Source organism: Lagenorhynchus albirostris, chromosome 20 (genome assembly GCF_949774975.1).
Source record: "Lagenorhynchus albirostris chromosome 20, mLagAlb1.1, whole genome shotgun sequence".
In the NCBI taxonomy this organism is placed as follows: Eukaryota; Metazoa; Chordata; class Mammalia; order Artiodactyla; family Delphinidae; genus Lagenorhynchus; species Lagenorhynchus albirostris.
The window spans coordinates 15,394,727-15,415,226 of record NC_083114.1 but is presented as its reverse complement, the minus strand read 5'-3'; the positions used below and the strand labels follow the sequence as shown (position 1 = coordinate 15,415,226).

At 37.9% G+C, this 20,500-nt stretch overlaps 1 protein-coding gene across 1 annotated transcript in view; it reads left to right on the top strand.

Annotated features, from left to right (window-relative positions):
* The first annotated feature begins 6,374 nt into the window (after nt 1-6,374).
* Nucleotides 6,375-20,500, top strand: part of TAOK1 (TAO kinase 1) — a 142,824-nt gene continuing 128,698 nt past the window's right edge. Inside the window, exon 1 of the mRNA XM_060133026.1 lies at nt 6,375-6,393. The gene's annotated coding sequence lies outside the window, so the exon portion shown is untranslated. The remainder of the gene's footprint in view (nt 6,394-20,500) is intronic.

The window sequence follows — 20,500 nt, the reverse complement described above, 5'->3', positions numbered from 1 at the left end:
CCTACATTCCTTTAAGGAATTTCCTCTCCATCACTCTGTGTAGTTTTGTGCAACTGTTACTCTGAGCCTCTTGCCACAGAGTGGACACACAATCCTAGCTAGGGCAATCAAAATGTCTCACCCCTTGGTGAAATGACTAGCCCAGAGAAGGGCATATAACACAGGGTCCAATTTGGGCCACTCAAAGATGTTCCTTTGGATATTATATACTGTTAGGTGAGAGTGAGAAGCTTTCCTTTGCCTTTAGGGTCACTAAACTGGGATGAACTGTAAATCTGGACTTCTGTGGCCATTCCTCCCATTCCACTCTGCCCCCTGCCTCAGTCCAGCATCCATGCCTCTGCTACATGAATAAACTACTAAGATGAAAGTTCATCTAATATGATCTATGTGAAGCCTGTTTGCACCTCTCATGGAAACACTGTCTCTGGTCCATAAGACCCAAGTTCTGATCTGCTCATCCTCACAAAGTACCAAATGACTTCAATTTCTACATTTACAATATTGTTATATTTTTGTGTTGAGAACATTTGTGAAGAGGAGAAATAAAGGATGAGTTTCATGATAACCATTTATATGGTGCCATTTGATCACTAGACTAGACCTCTGTCCCCTGCTCGGGGGTTTTGGGCAACAGGTGAGAGAGAGCAGGTTATGCAGGAAAGGCCACATAGCAGGAGAGATTAAGTGGTTGTATAAACCTAAATTTTGGGACGGGGCTCCTGTCACTAGTGATCATAGTACAGTGTCATATCAGCAAAGGAAGCATCTGGTTAAAACCAATATTAGAAATGCCCTTGATTCGTTTCCTGTGTATAGACAGTATTAATGGCAGCATTCAGTGCTGGGGTATATTAAACTAGATGACAGCAGTGGGAAGCACTCGGATCCTCAGTTGCATTCCCCACTCCAATACAAACACAGACAACCTTATAACAAAATCCAATCTATGGAGAAAAATAGCCAAGCAATTGGGAGCTGGGTATGGTGCGTGGAGAGACTGAAAACGGGAAACAAAAAGAGGCAAACACCTGACAAAATTCTTTTAATTCCTAAAGCACTGGACTTTTCAGTTACAGGGTTTAATAAACTTCCTTTTTTTTTCCCCCTGTAAGGTGATTTCAATTGTCACTTTCAACCAAAGACTTCTTACCAGTATCATATTACTGCCTAGCAAAGAGAAGGCTAAAGAGGAGGCCCAAAGACAATCCTAGGCCAATAAAATAACAACTTATTTTAAGTTTTGATTGCCAGCTGTTTGTTTTATATCCTACATATCAGAACTCTGGTAGGAATTTGTGTTTTCAATTGTGGCAGATGTCAGCCAAAGACACGGGCATGACAAAATCACCAATTGGTCCAGAAGATACATTCCAAAAACCTCTCAGTCCACAGACATGCTGCCCAACCCTTGCCACATTCACAGATGTCCCAGACAGTCGTGATGCACTGATCATGGGTGCCTGCCAGAGGGTAGTGTCAGAGCAGTGCAATGGATATTTACCTCCTGACACATACACAATAACAGCTAACACTTCAAAACATTTCCCATGGGTTAGGCACTTTACATGGTATCTTATTTAAATCCTCACACAACCCTGTAAGGAAGGTAACGTTAACCCCATTTTACAGATAAGGAAAGCAACACCCAGCCTGGTTATGAAACTGGCACAAAGTAACATACTCACTGACAGGAGTAAGAGATGGAGGTGGGACTCCACAGTCAATGTTTTTAACTACGGCTGTACTACCTTCACATCCAGTGCCTGATATCTTCAGGGCTGGCTTTCTTTTAGACTCCGGTGCGGCTGCTTTAATTTATTCATGGCTTGCTGCAGATGCTTATCTGATAGATACATGAGACTGAAAGGTTTCTAGGACAGGACTTTCTTGAACTGAATTGTATTCTACCATCCTTAGGGGACCTTGGCCCAGCATTTGTCTATTTCTGTGGGTTAAAATAGAATAATCTGCTGCCTCCACATGCAGGGCATTTTCAAATGTGGCATTTGTAAAAGGTTCACAAAATGAACCCGATAAATACGGGGATGCAGAGCTCAAGAACCAACTCTGTATATGATGAGTGTTACTTTGCAGTCTGTGAAACCATGCTTCTATCAGGCAGCCTTTTGTAGACACATCTGAATGAGGTATGACCACCAGACTTCAAGCTGTCAACAAATTTAACAAGTATTTGTTAAATTGAGTTGAACATGACTTGGTCTTTTAATGAGTGACAATACTGAACAGATAGTTTCATTAGCTAGATATCGTATCAGTCAGTGTACCCACCCACACATTGACAAGCTATCTTTTTGCACACAGATACATGTGCAACAACAAATACACTGACATTACACGGTCAGGCATCTCTTAAACACTCCAAATGTGTACGTGGCATCAAGCTATCCTCGGTTGGTGGTACCAGGAGTATAATATGGTAGAAAGAGAGCATGCTTTGGATTCATTCACAACTGGGTTCAAATTCTAGCTCACCACTTATTAGTTTTTTGATTTTGGGGAAGTGACATAAACTCTCTGAACCCTGGTTTCCTTACCTATAAAACAGAGGTAATAATAATAGTACATCACAAGTTTGTTGTGAGGATTAAATGAGACAATGTTTGGAAAGAACTTATTCTTGGTTTTGCCACTGCTTGGGTAACTTTTCTGTCAAGGTCAAATCATGGTTGGTACCCATTCATCTCCCACAGCTTTCTGACCCCAATTTATAGGCTCAAAAGAATACCTAGTTGAGATATGAGATGGCCTCTCAGGGAGGTGACACTTGAAGCATATTAGCCGTTAGCAGAAGAGTGAATAATATCAGGATGGTAGGAATATCCTAAGGTTAGAGAGGTATGCAGGGGTTTTGTTTGGATTTAATTTGGAAGGCTTTGGGGAGTCATGCAAGAGTTTTAAGCAGATAAATTAAACATTCAGCTTTTAGAAATTGCACTTTAGGAAGAATAGAACCATTTAGCTCAGGACAGAGAATGGGGCATCCTGAGGGGTAGCAAGGAGAGTAGTTGGAAGGCAATTACAGTACCTCAGGTGAGAAACTGAGGTATGAACCACCACAGCAGAAGCAATGGGGATGAAGAACGAGACCAATCCAAGAAGTGTTCAGGAGTTAAATCCACAGAAAATGCAATATCTGCAACCATTCTAAGCATTGACTTATTTTCCTACCATCGATGAGTATAATTTTCTTTTTTTTGATAAATTCTAAAAATTAAATAACTGATATGTTTTGCAGTATCTACTAACAGTACTTTCCTGTTGAACAAATTTGACATTGGGATAAGCCCATGTGTAGGTGTGTGTGTGTGAAATTTGAAGAATTTGAGGAGGGAGGCCTATTTGCACCAGATCATAGGCACAGATCTGGAATAATAATAATAATAATGAGACAGCCAGAATCTCTTAAGATGCCCCATGTGCTGAGGAAATGGGGCAGGGGGAACTACAATTTGTGGTAGAGGTGGAGGTAAGTGTGAGAACGAGGTAGTGGCAGATACAAAATACTATAAAAACACCACACATACAACATCAAATCTTTAGATTTAACTACCAGTTTATAAGAAATATAATCATTGAAGCAAATATGAAATGACATCATGAGGAGGCAACTGGCCAAGTCCAGAATGTGGAAAATTCTTAGGATATATAATCTGATTTCTTCAACAAATAAGCTACATATGAAAAAGAAAGAAAAAAGGAAGGAAGGAAGAAAAAAGGAAGGGGAACATGAAAAGAGACTTAAGAGACATATTTATCAATCAAATGCAAAGTGGAGAATTTGTTCAGACCCTGATTCAGATAAATGTGCTATGAAAAGATATTTTGGAAACTATTGGGAAAAACTGAACACGGATTGGGTATTAAATAATATTAAGGAAGTATTGTAAAGGTGTGATAATGAAATCAAGGTTATGTTACAACAAAAGTATTTGTTAGAGATACGTATTAAAGTGCGTACTTACAGGTGAAATGTTATGATGGTTTATTAGAGATTTACTTAAAAGTACATGGGGTGAGGGGAAAGGTTGTGGGAGAATAGGTGAAACAAGATTGATAAAGTGTGATAACAGCTGAAGCTGGATGATAGACACATGGTTTACTATTCTATCTGACTCCTTTTTTTGTATGTGTGAAATTTTCTATAAAAAGATTAAGAACAAATACTATGGGAAAGCATGAATCTCTTTCCATTCCCAAATGTATGAAGTAACTAGAACATTCTTGCTGTAACACTTTCAGAAGATGGGATCAGGACTGGAGGGGCATCATTTAAGGAGTGGGTGGAGGATGAGGGGCTTCAGGGACAGGAAGGTACAAGAAAAACTGGTTTTGAGTGGTGCTGAAAAGCCAAAGAGGAACACAAGTTTCAAGATGGAAGGAGTATCAACTGTGTCAAGTATTGTAGATGTCAAGAAGGAAGGGATTAAAATGAATACTCCACTAGACATAACTAAGGAGGACACTCTTGACCTTGGCGAGATCAAATTCTTAATTTTCTGTGGAGGTGGGATGATAGACAAATTTTCCAAGACTTTGTCTGTGAAGGACAGGAGAGGTGAAGATCATAATCTTTCTTTTCCCCTCAGAGAAGGAGAAACTTGGGCTTGTTTTTTTAAATTTTATTTTGTTTTATTTGTTTTGTTTTTAATGCTGAGGGGAAGTTGCCGTTTGAGAATGGTTGACGATATAGGTGAAAAGAGTAATGACTGACTGACTTGCAAAGCAAGGACCCTTACTAGGAGAGGGAACATTTAGAACAAATTACATGTACATCCGGCTGAAGCAGAGAGCTTGTTTTTTCTGATCACAGCCAATGTACTTTCCTAGTTTATTGTAACTTCCAACAACTGTTCTGGTGTACATTTTCACTCACAAATCTCACACAACAGATCTATTCATCTCAGTTGTTTTACTGATTGAAGAACCAAGATTTTTTATGACTGCACCTTAGGCATACCCTTTGGTTCTTGAATAAAATTTCTCTTTGTGGCCCACTGGAGGGGTTTTCCCCTAAAAAAATGTTTTTCATTTAAAAAAATGAGAAGCACTACCTCTTCCCTTAGAACTCTTTAGTTTGTTTACTGCACTTGTTACTCAACCTACTCAATCCACAAAAACTTTTCAAGAATTTGTCCCTTTCCTACCATCGCTAACTATAGGATGGTTTAGCTCTGTATTTCCAACTCTTGTTACAGTTCCAAAAATTATTATAAACGTTTAGAATCTGAAAAACTCAGTTACATACTGATTACGCTGACCAGCTTACCTCTGAATTCCACGGAGGGATTGAAATAAGGTGTGTAAGAAGGGGGCTATTCAACATGTCAGGGCAAGCTTCTCATTCGCAGGGTTTTCTGGGGGGACGGATATTTTGGGAGTGGGAAAAGCAAAGGAGAAGAGCAGATAAGCTTTTCTTTCTTAGATTTCAGGGTGAAATGAATGCACCTGACGCTTCTTTCTTAGATTTCAGGGTGAAATGAATGTACCTGACGCCCACGTGGCAGAACGGCTCCGCCAGGTGAGCGAGGCCGGACTAGAGACAGGACGGAACTCTGGGCCATTCTGGAGACTCCGCCCAGTGTAAGCACTCGCGCGCTCCCGTGAGGGCGTGCACGCGTACGCAGTCTTGCCTCGCGCAGGGTCGAGCCTGTCAGGCGGGAAATCTCGCGAGATTGGAGACTGGGATGACTGTCGGGAGGAGGGGAGTGGTGTCTGGGAAGGGGGGGGGAATCTGGGCAGCGGCCGGGCTCTGTGGCTTCAGGGCTCGGAGAGAGAGAGAGGGAGGGTGGCAAAGAGAGTGAGTCGGTGCCACCGCCTGCCTAAGGAGAGAGGAGGGGTCCTGCTTGCCTGCGCCCTTCGCGGGCCGAGAGCGCGAGGCACCCGCGAACCTCTGAGGCCTCCAGCCCCTGGGGACCCCGCCCCGCCGGCCGGCCGGCCCGGGGCCTCTCTTCCCTTTGTGAGCGCCCCCTTCCCAGGGGTGGTGGTGGCTGAGGTCTGTGCGTGGGCCCGCCCGCCGAGGGGCCGCGGCGGGGGACCGAGAGGGCCTCGGCTGTGTGAGGACGGGAGGCGGCCGAGGCCCGGGCCGGTTCCCCCGAGGCGGCGGCGGCGGCTCCCGGCACTTCCCCGCGCCATCTTAGCTGAGTCCAAGCGCTGAGGGCGCCTCCTCGACCCCGGTAGTCCCTTCGCCCCCCCCCCCGCCCCTTGTCGCAGAGCTTGGGCTGGGCGGCTTGCTGGGGCTCCGGGGGGGGGGCGGCGGTCTGTCGCCTGGCCCCCTCCTCCTTCTCACTCCTCGCCCTCCAGCGTAGCGGCTACCCAAGCGCTGCAGGGGGCTGTGGCTGCCTACTCCGCCCCAGACCTGTCGGCGAAAGGGTAAGGGCACCTCTGCCTTGGGAAAGGGAGACATGGAGGGGGCGGGGAAATTCGGCCCACTTTGGCCGCTGCGCGGAAGAAGGGATGTGGGGGTGGGGTGGGGGAGGGAGACAAGGAGGGTCTGTGATTCTGTGGGTGGGGTGAAGAAGCTGGTGAGCTGGGCGCCCTCCCGTTTTGAGGGGCAAGAGCAATTACATTCCTCTTTCCTGAGGGTTACCGGAAGGGGTGGTAGAAGAGGATGTCTCGAGGAAGGTGTGGCCCTCCTAGGGAGACTGGGTTGATGTGCACCCCGATTTAAAGGCGCGAGGTCCCTTTCCCTTCTGATTCCTCTGCTCCTCCCTCTCCTCCTTTGTAGTGTCTGTGAATTCTTGGGAAGGGAGACCGCTCTGGGTAGTCTACTGGGTGGATTGCCACCCTCCCTCCTTGCTCGGGAAATCTGTACCCCTCTTCTCTAGGGGTGATGGAAGCGTTTCTTTCCCTCAACCCTTCCCCATTCTTTAGTCTACTGCAGTGCTGCAGAAGTCCAAGGCAGTTTCTTCATACACAGGCCCGTGTATACACTGAAGGGAGGGGGAGCAAGAGAGGGAAGTAATGGCGCTTCCCTTAGAAAGGTTACCCCTTTTCCTTTGGTTTTAAATCGATAACGGTACTGGTTTAATACTCTTCCCCTGAGATCTGTCCCTGGGAAGTATGTCTGTTACTCTTGGGGGGCTACGGCCTCTCAAGAGAGACCCTGCCATGTTAGAACAGTTTTGATGTCTCTCTCTTTTCAAAACACTGGGTTGACTTTTTTTGTGTGTGAGCATATTGGGTTTTCGTTAGGATTAAAATAAAATAATTTTGTACTCCCTCATTTCCCTCTTTCTTTTCTTCCTATGACTTTTGTAGTTCTTGAAGAATTATTAAAGATTATTGTATACAGACAGACTGTCTGATGGACATTCCTTCTCCCTGAGCTGTGAATTTTTAGGGTTAATACTATTTTGTATACATTGAAATCGGAATTTTCCGAAAATGATTAGGTTACAAACCTTTCTGTTGAAAATGCCTTGTTTCTTAATGTAATAAAAATTAATAAAGATTAATTTGCCTAATGATATTGTGATAGGATCTGTATTCTGTAGTCAGTAAGTCGTTTTTCCACTTCTTTTGCTTCATGTCATATTTGTTTAAAACAAATCATCTTATCTGGTTTACAGTAGTACTTGTTGGTTTTGTTTAGTAGAGTAGAAATAAATTTAAAAAAAATTAACATTCTGGAAGTGTGTTGCCAAGTTCTTGTGACCAAAGAGTAGTCTTGAAATCTACAGTTGATACTTTTTTCTTTAAGTATTTAGAGTTACTGATGAAGTGATTTCAAAATGTTCCGTACATGAATATTCATATAATTAAATAACTTTTATACAAAGTGATGAAGGTGACTAAACTAACTACAGAGATCTTGTCTTGACGTTTTACTAGCAAGTTGTATTTGGTGTTTAAGCTTTACTTAGTGGGTGACTTGTTTTTAAGTACTTCCAAATGCCATCTGCATATTACATTGTCCATCAGAGCTTTTTTGGTGTTTGTTGTATTTTGAAACCTGTTTTAAGACAGGTATTTAAAGATGTTAGTAGTAGTGGTGTTAAGCATTAATTTAGTTTGTCATCTTATTTCATGATTTTAATATAGGGAGACACATTAATGGTATGTTAAATCAGTTTTTATTGTTTTTCCTCAGCAAATGGAATTCTCCTTACTTTATTCTCTTTTGATTTTTATCTGAACTCATTTTAACTTAAACAGCACTTCTCATTTGAATCTTTATTTCATGGCACAAAGCTGCATGTTGTGGTGTGTAGTTTTCCCCTCTTTGGCAAATTGTGAGGTAAAGTCTAATTCCTGTGTTATGGCTTGTTGGTAATTAATTCATATATACTAGCATGTATAAACCCAAGCATACTGCTCAGTAAAAAGTGACTGTTTTTGTCTTCGAAAGGTGAAGGCAGAGGGGATTTATCAATAAGGGCTACAAAACTTTAGGATGTACACTGGATATAGGTAAACTACTTGCTATATATCAGCATACTAGAACTAAGAGGTACTCTTTAGAACAACTATGAAGAAACCCTTTTCAGTAGTTGGTAGGAATTTGGTTAAAGGTGGTAAAACTATGTTCATGACCAATTAGATAAATTCATTATTAAGGAAAAACTGTCTGCGGGTTATTGCAGGTGAGTTCTGATGCCCCTGTCAGAAAGAGAAACTAAGAGCTGTTAGTCTGAGTTAATTGATTCCAGATTATATGGTACCTCTTGGGTTTCTAGTTATCTACAAAATGGCAGTGTACATCACTTCCTGTTCTTTCACAGCTGATTCTCTGAATTCCCTCTTAGTGACTTAATTTTTGGCATTCTGATACCTGATTTGTTAATTTGGTTATAATTCTCATGTTTTATAGATGGAAGAATTTCTAAGAATCATTTGGGTTTAAAGGCTTTGTATAGTCTAGGATTATCTTGACAGTAACTAAATTTCCTTCCAAATTAAAGGATAGTTTCTCAAACAGATTTAAACTGAGAGGTTTTAAAGAAATACAGCAATATACAGGACCAAAAGTATGAGTGAATTGAATAGAAAATAATTATTGTATTTTCTGTAATATATATTTTGGGAGAACTGTAGATGTGGCAGTTAACTGACCATGTTAATATAAAACAAGTTTTCTTTACATCAAGGTATATACATGATATTTGGTCCCATGCTGTGATGCCATCCCAGTAGTAAGAAAGAAACTGATTACTTACAGAATACTAGGACTGAATACTCTTAACTAACCATAAAAAGTGTAATTTATTTTAAGAATTTGCTGGTACTTAGTAGATATGAATACTTAGTAAATCCAGAAGTTATCTAGGGGGCCAACTGTTGGCATTGAAATTAGATTTGAGATTAATCTGTTATTCAAATTAATAAGTTCTTTGTTTTTCATTTGACTGTATAGTAAAATCATTTTATTTCTCCTCTGTATATCTTTTTGGTTATCAATAGTCTGTTGTAATAATTGTACTCATACTGATTTAACCTTTTAGAAATTAGGAGCTTTTTTCTATGTATAAGGTAAGGGCTGCTATTCAGTTCAGGATCATATATGAATGCATCTCTTCTAAAAAGTGTCAATTCTGTAGTTAAGTCTTGCATAAAATTGAGATTGTTCCATTAAGCAGAGTGCCAACGTATGTTCGTCTGCCTTTAGGTTTCTGTACTTGTTCATGGCTGGATTATTTTTTTATATTCTTCAAGATTTCAAATTCTAAAAATGTAAGTGTAAAAGATACAAACCTCTATTCATTCCATTATATTGGATTAAAATATTTTAATTTTAATGATAAAAATTGATATTTAATATCATTAAAGTGTTTCATACCTTTTTAAAAAATCCACATGAATTTAAATGTTGTGTGGAGGGGCTAGAAACAATTACTTTCAATTGGGATGTTCTTTTAACATTTGGTAACAATTATTTCTGTATCAGTCTCTTCTGTTTGTGCTAGAAGCAGACTTTTTGTTCTGAAATACAGTTTAAGGCTGCATTTTCTTAACTAGTGACAAAATTAAGCGGCCCATAAAAGGTGGAAAGGTTTTTCACAATATAAAAAATTTATGTGGCATGTAAATAAAGTTAATAAAAGTACAGGTTACTAGGTACTTTGCATAATTAATATATAGCCTGTTAAAAATGCCAGTAGCAGTGACATTGTTATAAAAGCATAACTACATTTAATTGGCCTCTAACTTATCTTTAAAGCTGAGAAGGGGCTGAATTTTCTTTTTGATAAAATTATTCAATATGATTATGTTGTGCAGATTCAGAAGTAGATGAATTACTTCATTTAGAAAGACATGCAAAGTTTAGTTTCTGAGAAAAACATCAACAGATACTGGAATGGAACAAAATATTCGGGTCTGCAGCCACCAATAATACAACTGTCACTTAATATATCTTAATTTTACCATTTATTAGCTGTGTAACTTCTTTATATAACATTTTTAAGCCTCACTTTCCCTGTCTATAAAATGAAAATAATGCCTACTTTATAAGGTTGCTAGGTTTAAATGGGATAACCCTTGTTAAGTACCTAATGTATTGTTTGATACATAGTAAGCACCCAATAAGTTGTTGGCTGTCACATATTAGCCACTTAATAAATGTTTACAAATGAAAATAGTGAGTCTAATATTTAAGAATGAATTACATTCCATAATTTTGATTTGAAGTTGGATTTATACATTTGGAGATCAACGTATATTTTTTAAAGAAATGGTTCGAATTTCTAACCAAGAATAGCTTACAAACTTTTTTGTACCTGAAATGGACTACTATGTAGTTCTATAAGAGATTTTCTTTTTCCTTTGCTGGATGTAAAACCTGTCCTAAAGAACAAAATTTCCTTCCTCTTTGGTACTTCATTTGTTTATTTAAGTCTTTTGCTATCATACTTCTACTTCCTGGAACTCTTTTCACCATCCCTGGCTTTGAGGGAATCCAAAGTACTCATGTTCTCCTAAGCGTTTTTTTAGGTATGTTTTGTAGGTATGTCTCACCTTGAAAGTGCTTTATATTCCACAATATATTAATTCAGCAAATGTTAAGTGATGATTACATGCCAATAAGGTTTGGTCCCTGCCCTGGAGGAATTCTGTCTTCTCACTTTTTCCACTTCCTAAATAGTTTTCTCAAACCAGATATTCAGAGGAAAGCAAGGATCTTCCTGTGGTTGTCAGTTCCTCTAAGCCAGTGCTTTTCAAACTTCAGGTTGTGACCCATTAGTGACTTGTCAGTTCAATTTACTGGGTCACAACACCAATTTTTTTCAATAAAAAATAATGGGAAATACCAGAGTGTGTTGTGTAAGTAAGGGTGAGCATTGTAATGGGAAACTTTTTTTGGCTTTATTTTTATGTGTTCTGGGTACACAGATAAATTTTTTTGAAGTTTCTTTTTGAACTCATGCTTTTTACTTCTAACTGCATATTTCTGAAGTATGAATATGCTTGTTTTTTCTTTTTCTTTCAACAATTCTCCTTTCAATCTCTCCTGATTCTAGTCTCTAGTCTATTTGTTAGTTATGTTGCACATATTTACCGTTCCTAGGTCTCAAAGCTTGTTGGGGTACTGATAGGTCCTGGGCAGGATACCAGCAGTTTTGGGTATGATGATAACTTCTGAGGTTTTTATATTGGGGAGCATGTTATCACATGCTCTAATGTCACGTCTTATGTATGTGAGGGCAATTTCTCATGAATTGCAGGATTTATTTTAAAAAAAGAAAACTTTATTTGGAGCATAATAAGAAAATATCTTTTATTTTTATTTGAGTCATATATAGATTTAATTTTAAACTATTAATTGCACTATATATATGTTTGTTTATTTGTTTGTTTTTTTGCGGTACGCGGGCCTCTCACTGTTGTGGCCTCTCCTGTTGCGGAGCACAGGCTCCGGACGCGCAGGCTCAGCGGCCACGGCTCACGGGTCCAGCCGCTCCGTGGCATGTGGGATCTTCCCAGACCGGGGCATGAACCCGTGTCTCCTGCATCGGCAGGCGGACTCTCAACCACTGCGCCGCCCTGTTAAGTATTTTTAAAAAATTTCAGTGTGCTTCAGTGCATTACATCTAATGATATCCTTATATTTTGGTTGATGTTTTTAGTTCACTTATGGTGGTAGTTACGACTCTCTAGTTTGTATTTTGGACTGATTTTTTCCAGTTTGTTTCCACTGAAGCAGAGAAAGGTTTTAGAAAAAGTTGATGAACAGCATTACTAAACAAGGTCAAGGTTTTTCCTTTTTTACACTTGGGAATTTAGTGTCACTCAAAATTGGAAAACTTGTCTCTTTGCCAAAAGCATCCATATTTTTGATTGTAAAGACTAAAATTACTTATTAACCTATAATGGTACTTGATAAGGAAACTTTACTCTTCACTGTTGCACTCTGTATAGTATGTGTTACAGTATTTAATATACTGCGGTTAAGGAAGCTCATGCTGTGTAAATGGTAGATGATGATTGTGATGTTTTTTATAGGGAACATCACATTACTGGAGTACGGTATTTCAGTTGGTTTTGTTTCTTACAATTCAAGGGTTTTGAGTCCTGGGGGCGCAGTATAATGTGCTCACTCTCAGATTCTTTACTTTGACATATGTGCTTGTTACTGATGATAATTTTTCCATTACCCAGAAAAGCACAAGTAATTTGAAAATACCGTAATGAAAAGATCCTTTTATCTTTAGTTTAGATACTGACAAAATATTTTTGTGTATTATGTGTGAAAGTTCAGTTCTATGAAATAATGCCATAAAACTTAAATCAAGAGTAAAAAGATTTTAAGGAAAAGATGGGAAAATTTTCTATTTAGGAAAGAAATGTTCTGTAGTAGAGAAACTTGAATGCTAGCAATAGAAAGTATAGAATTTGGATATTTCTTTGTTTATGTGGCATTTTGATTGAACTGATTATGCATATGCATACAAATGTATGGTAAACTGGTTGGAGAGGTCCACTGCCTTCAAGAATAGCATGGTTTTAGGGGAAAACAAAAATATTGATCCACGAATTTTGTTTTTGTAATATGTATTAGATAATTTGATAAATTAGAAGAATAAGTTTCACAAGAGAGTTTATTACTGTAGTAAATGATGTTATACCAAAATCCTAAATAATGCATTGTTACCAAATGAATTTTTTTCTTTCTCTGGTTGAATACATGTGAAATACGTGTTGTTTATTATTTGATAATCAAATAAATGATAAGGGTGGTGGGCTTTTTAAAATTTGTTTTTTGTTTTCTTTCTGCATTTAGTAGTTTCAGTATCAGAAGTGAATTAGATTTTGTGTCTTTAAGGAAGACCAAATGTGATTTTTTTGCAATTGTTTTTTTCAGTCAACAAGAATGAACCTATGTTGGAAGTTAAATGTTTTGAGAACTTTAAATAGGAATCAAATAAAGAACTTTCATTTTTATTTATCAGATTTGAAATGTAGATGTATTAATAATGTATCATTCTCTCAAAAATTTAAGTTGGAGACTTAGTCTCCTAACATTTTACAGTCTGTCTACTCTAAAGAACTAAATTTAACAAGACATCTGGTTAATTTAAGAGCCTTGTAAATACACATTTTCTTTCAACCTTCCTGGAGATGGCATGGAATATATTAGGGGAGGAATGGTGAAATAGATACAGTAAGCAAACATCGAAAATGCGTTTTATGATTATCTTTGAGGTGGTAAATCCAGTCATTAACAATATAATTGTTCTGCTTTTGACGTACGACATGTTTATTAAATAATGCAAAAACTGTCTAATTGTTTTTGACAATTAATATATTAAGGTACACCACCATTCTGTTTTTTTTAACATGAATTATATTGGATTAATATTAGGTGAAATGGTATCCCAAATTTTAGTATCTATTATTCTACTTTATCTCATTCAAGTGGCATTGTGATATGAGATTATAACATTTTTTTTTTTGAAAAAGTGTTCTTTGTTAAATCCTTTTGAAGCATAGTCATTAAGCTCTTTGGTTTACTCATATTTGGTTTAAGCTTAATATAGAAATCAATTTCAGTTTAACACTTTGAGATACATAGGTTATAATTTATGATCTGTCGGTATGTACTATGAAAACACCAAATCAAAATAGTGATTGATGGAATTTGAATTTAAAGACTACCAGTATAACCATTATCTACATAGCTTTAGTATCAAAATAAGATTGTCATAACACATGTACTTATCATGTATCTTTTGAGTGCTGCATTCTAGGCACTGTACTTATCAAAATAGGTTCAGTGATGACACATCTATTTATTATACATTTTTGACTGCTATTTGCTAGATACTGTGTTGGGATACAGAAATGAGTACGATTTAATCTCTCCTGTTTTTTCAGTTCAATAGGGATACGGACTTGCAAATAAATATATCATACAATAATGCAATGCAAAGTTTCGAAAACATGACAGTGTTGACATTTTAGGTAGGATAATTTATTGTGTGGATTTGTGCTGTGTATTATTAGATATTTTGAAGCATCCCTGGCCTTTACCCATTAGATGCCAGAAGCACTCCCTCTCCCCAGTTGTGACAATTAAAAATGTCTCCAGATATTGGCAAAAGTCCCCTGGGGAGTAAAATCACCTGTTATTGAGACTCACTGGTGTAGTGAATACTAAGGGACAAAGAACTGTCATCAGACAAGTGAAATAAAGTGAAGGGATGTTTAGGTGGAATGACCCCTTAAGGGAGTGCAGTTTTATATGGGTCTTGAAGAAAAGTAGGAGTGGAAAGGGAATTATATACCTGAGAGCATGAAAGATCAATGTCTATGAATGTAATTAGTAATAGTTTGTGGCTATAGGCTATTTATGTGGTTTGGGATGGAAATTCAGTAAAATGAAGCTGAAAAACTACTTTGGGGCTAAAACTTTTTTTTATTTTAATTTGATTTTATTTATTTTTTTATACAGCAGGTCCTCATCAGTTTTATACACATCAGTGTGTACATGTCAATCCCAGTCGCCCAATTCATCACCCCCCCACCCCCACCCCCCACCTCTTTCCCCCCTTGTTAGTTCTCTACATCTGTGTCTCAATTTCTGCCCTGCAAACCGGTTCATCTGTACCATTTTTCTAGGTTCCACATATATGCGTTAATATACGATATTTGTTTTTCTCTTTCTGACTTCACTCTGTATGACAGTCTCCAGATCCATCCACGTCTCTATAGATGACCCAATTTCGTTCTTTTTTATGGCTGAGTAATATTCCATTGTATATATGTACCACATCTTCTTTATCCATTCATCTGTTGATGGGCATTTAGGTTGCTTCCATGACCTGGCTATTGTAAATAGTGCTGCAGTGAACATTGGGGTGCATGTGTCTTTTTGAATTATGGTTTTCTCTGGCTATATGCCCAGGAGTGGGATTGCTGGATCATATGGTAATTCAACTTTCAGTTTTTTAAGGAACCTCCATACTGTTCTCCATAGTGGCTGTATCAATTTACATTCCCACCAACAGTGCAAGTGGGTTCCCTTTTCTCCACACCCTCTCCAGGATTTGTTGTTTGTAGATTTTCTGATGATGCCCATTCCAACTGGTGTGAGGTGATACCTCGTAGTTTTGATTTGCATTTCTCTAATAATTAGTGATGTTGAGCAGCTTTTCATGTGCTTCTTGGCCATCTGTATATCTTCTTTGGAGAAATGTCTATTTAGGTCTTCTGCCCATTTTTGGATTGGGTTGTTTGTCTCTTTAATATTGAGCTGCATGAGCTGTTTATATATTTTGGAGATTAATCCTTTGTCCGTTGATTTCGTTTGCAAATATTTTCTCCCATATTGAGGGTTGTCTTTTCGTCTTGTTTATGGTTTCCTTTGCTGTGCAAAAGCTGTTAAGTTTTATTAGGTCCCATCTGTTTACTTTTGTTTTTATTTCCATTACTCTAGGAGGTGGATCAAAAAAGATCTTGCTGTGATCTATATCAAAGAGTGTTCTTCCTATGTTTTCCTCTAAGAGTTTTATAGAGTCTGGTCTTACATTTAGGTCTCTAATCCATTTTGAGTTTATTTTTGTGTATGGTGTTAGGGAGTGTTCTAATTTCATTCTTTTACATGTACCTGTCCAGTTTTCCCAGCACCACTTATTGAAGAGAATGTCTTTTCTCCATTGTGTGTCCTTGGCTCTTTTGTCATAGATTAGTTGACCATAGGTGCGTGGGTTTATCTCTGGGCTTTCTGTCTTGTTCCATTGATCTATGTTTCTGTTTTTGTGCCAGTACCATATTGTCTTGATTACTGTAGCTTTGTAGTATAGTCTGAAGTCAGGGAGTCTGATTCCTCCAGCTCCATTTTTTTCCCTCAAGACTGCTTTGGCTATTCGGGGTCTTTTGTGTCTCCATACAGATTTTAAGATTTTTGGTTCTAGTTCCATTAAAAATGCCATTGGTAATTTGATAGGGATTGCATTGAATCTGTAGATTGCTTTGGGTAGTATAGTCATGTTCACAATATTGATTCTTCCAATCCAAGAACATGGTATATCTCTCCATCTGTTGGTATCATCTTTAATTTCTTTCATCAGTGTCTTATAGTTTTCTGGTCTTTTGTCTCACTAGGTAGGTTTCTTCCTAGGTATTTTATTCTTTTTGTTGCAATGGTAAATGGGAGTGTTTCCTTAATTTCTCTTTCAGATTTTTCATCATTAGCGTATAGGAATGCAAGAGATTTCTGTACATTAATTTTGTATCCTGCAACTTTACCAAATTCATTGATTAGCTCTAGTAGTTTTCTGGTGGCATCTTTAGGATTCTCTATGTATAGTATCATGTCATCTGCAAACAATGGCAGTTTTACTTCTTCTTTTCCAATTTGTATTCCTTTTATTTCTTTTTCTTCTCTGATTGCCATGGCTAGGACTTCCAAAACTATGTTGAATAATAGTGGTGAGAGTGGACATCCTTGTCTTGTTCCTGATCTTAGAGGAAATGCTTTCAGTTTTTCACCATTGAGAATGATGTTTGCTGTGCGTTTGTTGTACATGGCCTTTATTACGTTGAGGTAGGTTCCCTCTATGCCCACTTTCTGGAGAGTTTTTAGCATAAATGGGTGTTGAATTTTGTCAAAAGCTTTTTCTGCAACTATTGAGATGATCATATGGTTTTTCTTCTTCAGTTTGTTAAAATGGTGTATCACATTGATTGATTTGCTTATATTGAAGAATCCTTGCATCCCTGGGATAAATCTCACTTGATCATGGTATATGATCCTTTTAATGTGTTGTTAGATTCTGTTCGCTAGTATTTTGTTGAGGATTTTTGCATCTATACTCATCAGTGATATTGGTCTGTAATTTTCTTTTTTTGTAGTGTCTTTGTCTGGTTTTGGTATCAGGGTGATGGTGGCTTCATAGAATGAGTTTGGGAGTGTTCCTTCCTCCGCAGTTTTTTGGAAGAGTTTGAGAAGGATGAGTCTTAGCTCTTCTCTAAATGTTTGATAAAATTCACCTGTGAAGCCATCTGGTCCTGGACTTTTGTTTGTTGGAAGATTTTTAATCACAGTTTCAATTTCAGTACTTGTGATTGGTCTGTTCATATTTTCCATTTCTTCCTGGTTCCGTCTTGGAAGGTTATACCTTTCTAAGAATTTGTCCATTTCTTCCAGGTTGTCCATTTTATTGGCATAGAGTTGCTTGTAGTAGTCTCTTAGGATGCTTTGTATTTCTGCAGTGTCTGTTGTAAATTCTCCTTTTTCATTTCCAATTTTATTGATTTGAGTCCTCTCCCTCTTTTTCTTGATGAGTCTGGCTAATGGTTTATCAATTTTGTTTATCTTTTCAAAGAACCAGCTTTTAGTTTTATTGATCCTTGCTATTGTTTTCTTTGTTTCTGTTTCATTTATTTCTGCTCTGATCTTCATGATTTCTTTCCTTCTGCTAAGTTTGGGTTTTGTTTGTTCTTCTTTATCTAGTTCCTTTAGGTGTAAGGTTAGATTGTTTATTTGAGATTTTTCTTGTTTCTTGAGGTAGGTTTCTATAGCTATAAATTTCTCTCTTAGAACTGCTTTTGCTGCATCCCATAGGTTTTGGATCATCGTATTTTCATTGTCATTTGTCTCTAGGTATTTTTTTATTTCCTCTTTGATTTCTTCAGTGATCTCTTGGTTATTTAGTAACGTATTGTTTAGCCTCCATGTTTTTGTGTTTTTTACGTTTTTTTCCCTGTAATTCATTTCTAATCTGATAGCGTTGTGGTCAGAAAAGATGCTTGATATGATTTCAGTTTTCTTAAATTTATTGTGGCTTGATTTGTGACCCAAGATGTGATCTATCCTGGAGAATGTTCCGTGCGCACTTGAGAAGAAAGTGTAATCTGCTGTTTCTGGATGGAATGTCCTATGAACATCAGTTAAATCTATCTGGTCTATTGTGTCATTTAAAGCTTCTGTTTCCTTATTTATTTTCATTTTGGATGATCTGTCCATTGGTGTAAATGAGGTGTTAAAGTCCCCCGCTATTATTGTGTTACCATCAATTTTCTCTTTTATAGCTGTTAGCAGTTGCCTTATGTGTTGAGGTGCTCCTGTGTTGTGTGCATATATATTTATAATTGTTATATCTTCTTCTTGGATTGATCCCTTGATCATTATGTAGTGTCCTTCCTTGTCTCTTGTAACATTCTTTAAAGTCCATTTTATCTGATATGAGTATTGCTAGTCCAGCTTTCTTTTGATTTCCATTTGCATGGAATATCTTTTTCCATCCCCACACTTTCAGTCTGTATGTGTCCTTAGGTCTGAAGTGGGTCTCTTGTAGACAGCATATAGATGGATCTTGTTTTTGTATCCATTCAGCAAGCCTGTGTCTTTTGGTTGGAGCATTTAATCCATTCACGTTTAAGGTAATTATCGATATATGTTCCTATGACCATTTTCTTAATTGTTTTGGGTTTGTTTTGTAGGTCCTTTTTCTTCTCTTGTGTTTCCCACTTAGAGAAGTTCCTTTAGCATTTGTTGTAGAGCTGGTTTGGCGGTGCTGAATTCTCTTAGCTTTTGCTTGTCTGTAAAGCTTTTGATTTCTCCGTCGAATCTGAATGAGATCCTTGCCAGGTAGAATAATCTTGGTTGTAGGTTCTTCCCTTTCATCACTTTAAGTATATCATGCCACTCCCTTCTGGCTTGTAGAGTTTCTGCTGAGAAATCAGCTGTTAACCTTATTGGAGTTCCCTTGTATGTTATTTGTCATTTTTCCCTTGCTGCTTTCAATAATTTTTCTTTGTCTTTAATTTTTGCCAGTTTGATTACTATGTGGCTTGGCGTGTTTCTCCTTGGGTTTATCCTGTATGGGACTCTCTGCGCTTCCTGGACTTGGGTGGCTATTTCCTTTCCCATGTTAGGGAAGTTTTTGATTATAATCTCTTCAAATATTTTCTCGGGTCCTTTCTCTCTCTCTTCTTCTTCTGGGACCCCTATAATGTGAATGTTGTTGCGTTTAATGTTGTCCCAGAGGTCTCTTAGGCTGTCTTCATTTCTTTTCATTCTTTTTTCTTTATTCTGTTCCGTGGCAGTGAATTCCACCATTCTGTCTTCCAGGTCACTTATCCGTTCTTCTGTCTCAGTTATTCTGCTATTGATTCCTTCTAAATGAAATGTAGATTTCATTTCAGTTATTGTATTGTTCATCTCTGTTTGTTTGTTCTTTAATTCTTCTAGGTCTTTGTTAAACATTTCTTGCATCTTCTCGATCTTTGCCTCCATTCTTTTTCCGAGGTCCTGGATCATCTTCACTATCATTCTGAATTTTTTTTCTGGAAGGTTGCCTATCTCCACTTCATTTAGTTGTTTTTCTGGGGTTTTATCTTGTTCCTTCATCTGGTACATAGCCCTCTGCCTTTTCATCTTGTCTATCTTTCTGTGAATGTGGTTTTTGTTCCACAGGCTGCAGGATTGTAATTCTTCTTGCTTCTGCTGTCTGCCCTCTGGGGGCCATATCTTTTTAACTGTTTAATTGAGGCATAATTAATGCAGCAAAGTGTATAAATATTAAGTGTAAGCTTGTTGAATTTTTGCAGATGTATATTCTCATGTAGCCACCGTGCACAACAACATATGGAACATTTCTAGCATCTCTTACGTTTCTTGAAGGGCCGTTGCTGTGCTCCTATTTGATGTGAAAATCATATAAAAGCAGGGGTGTGGTATCATCAGATTTGTGTTTTAAAAAGATTACTCTGGAGTTGTGGAGAATAGATGGGCAAAAATTACACATAGGGAGTTTGGTTATAAGGTTATTAGAGAAGTCTAAATAAGGAGTAGAGCTGACATGATGGATTTTAGAGAGACTAAGGTGGAAATATTGATGGAATCAAGGGTTTACTAGAGGTAAGGGACAGGATATGTTGAGAATGACTCTTGGTAACAAGCAGTTCAAAGATTTCAGTGACTTTTAACAGGACAAACATTTTTTGCTTGACATGATGTATGTGTAGTGTGGGTTTGTGGGGGATTCTGTTTGATCTCACTACGTAGGGTCTCAGACTGATGGAGGCTCCATCACAT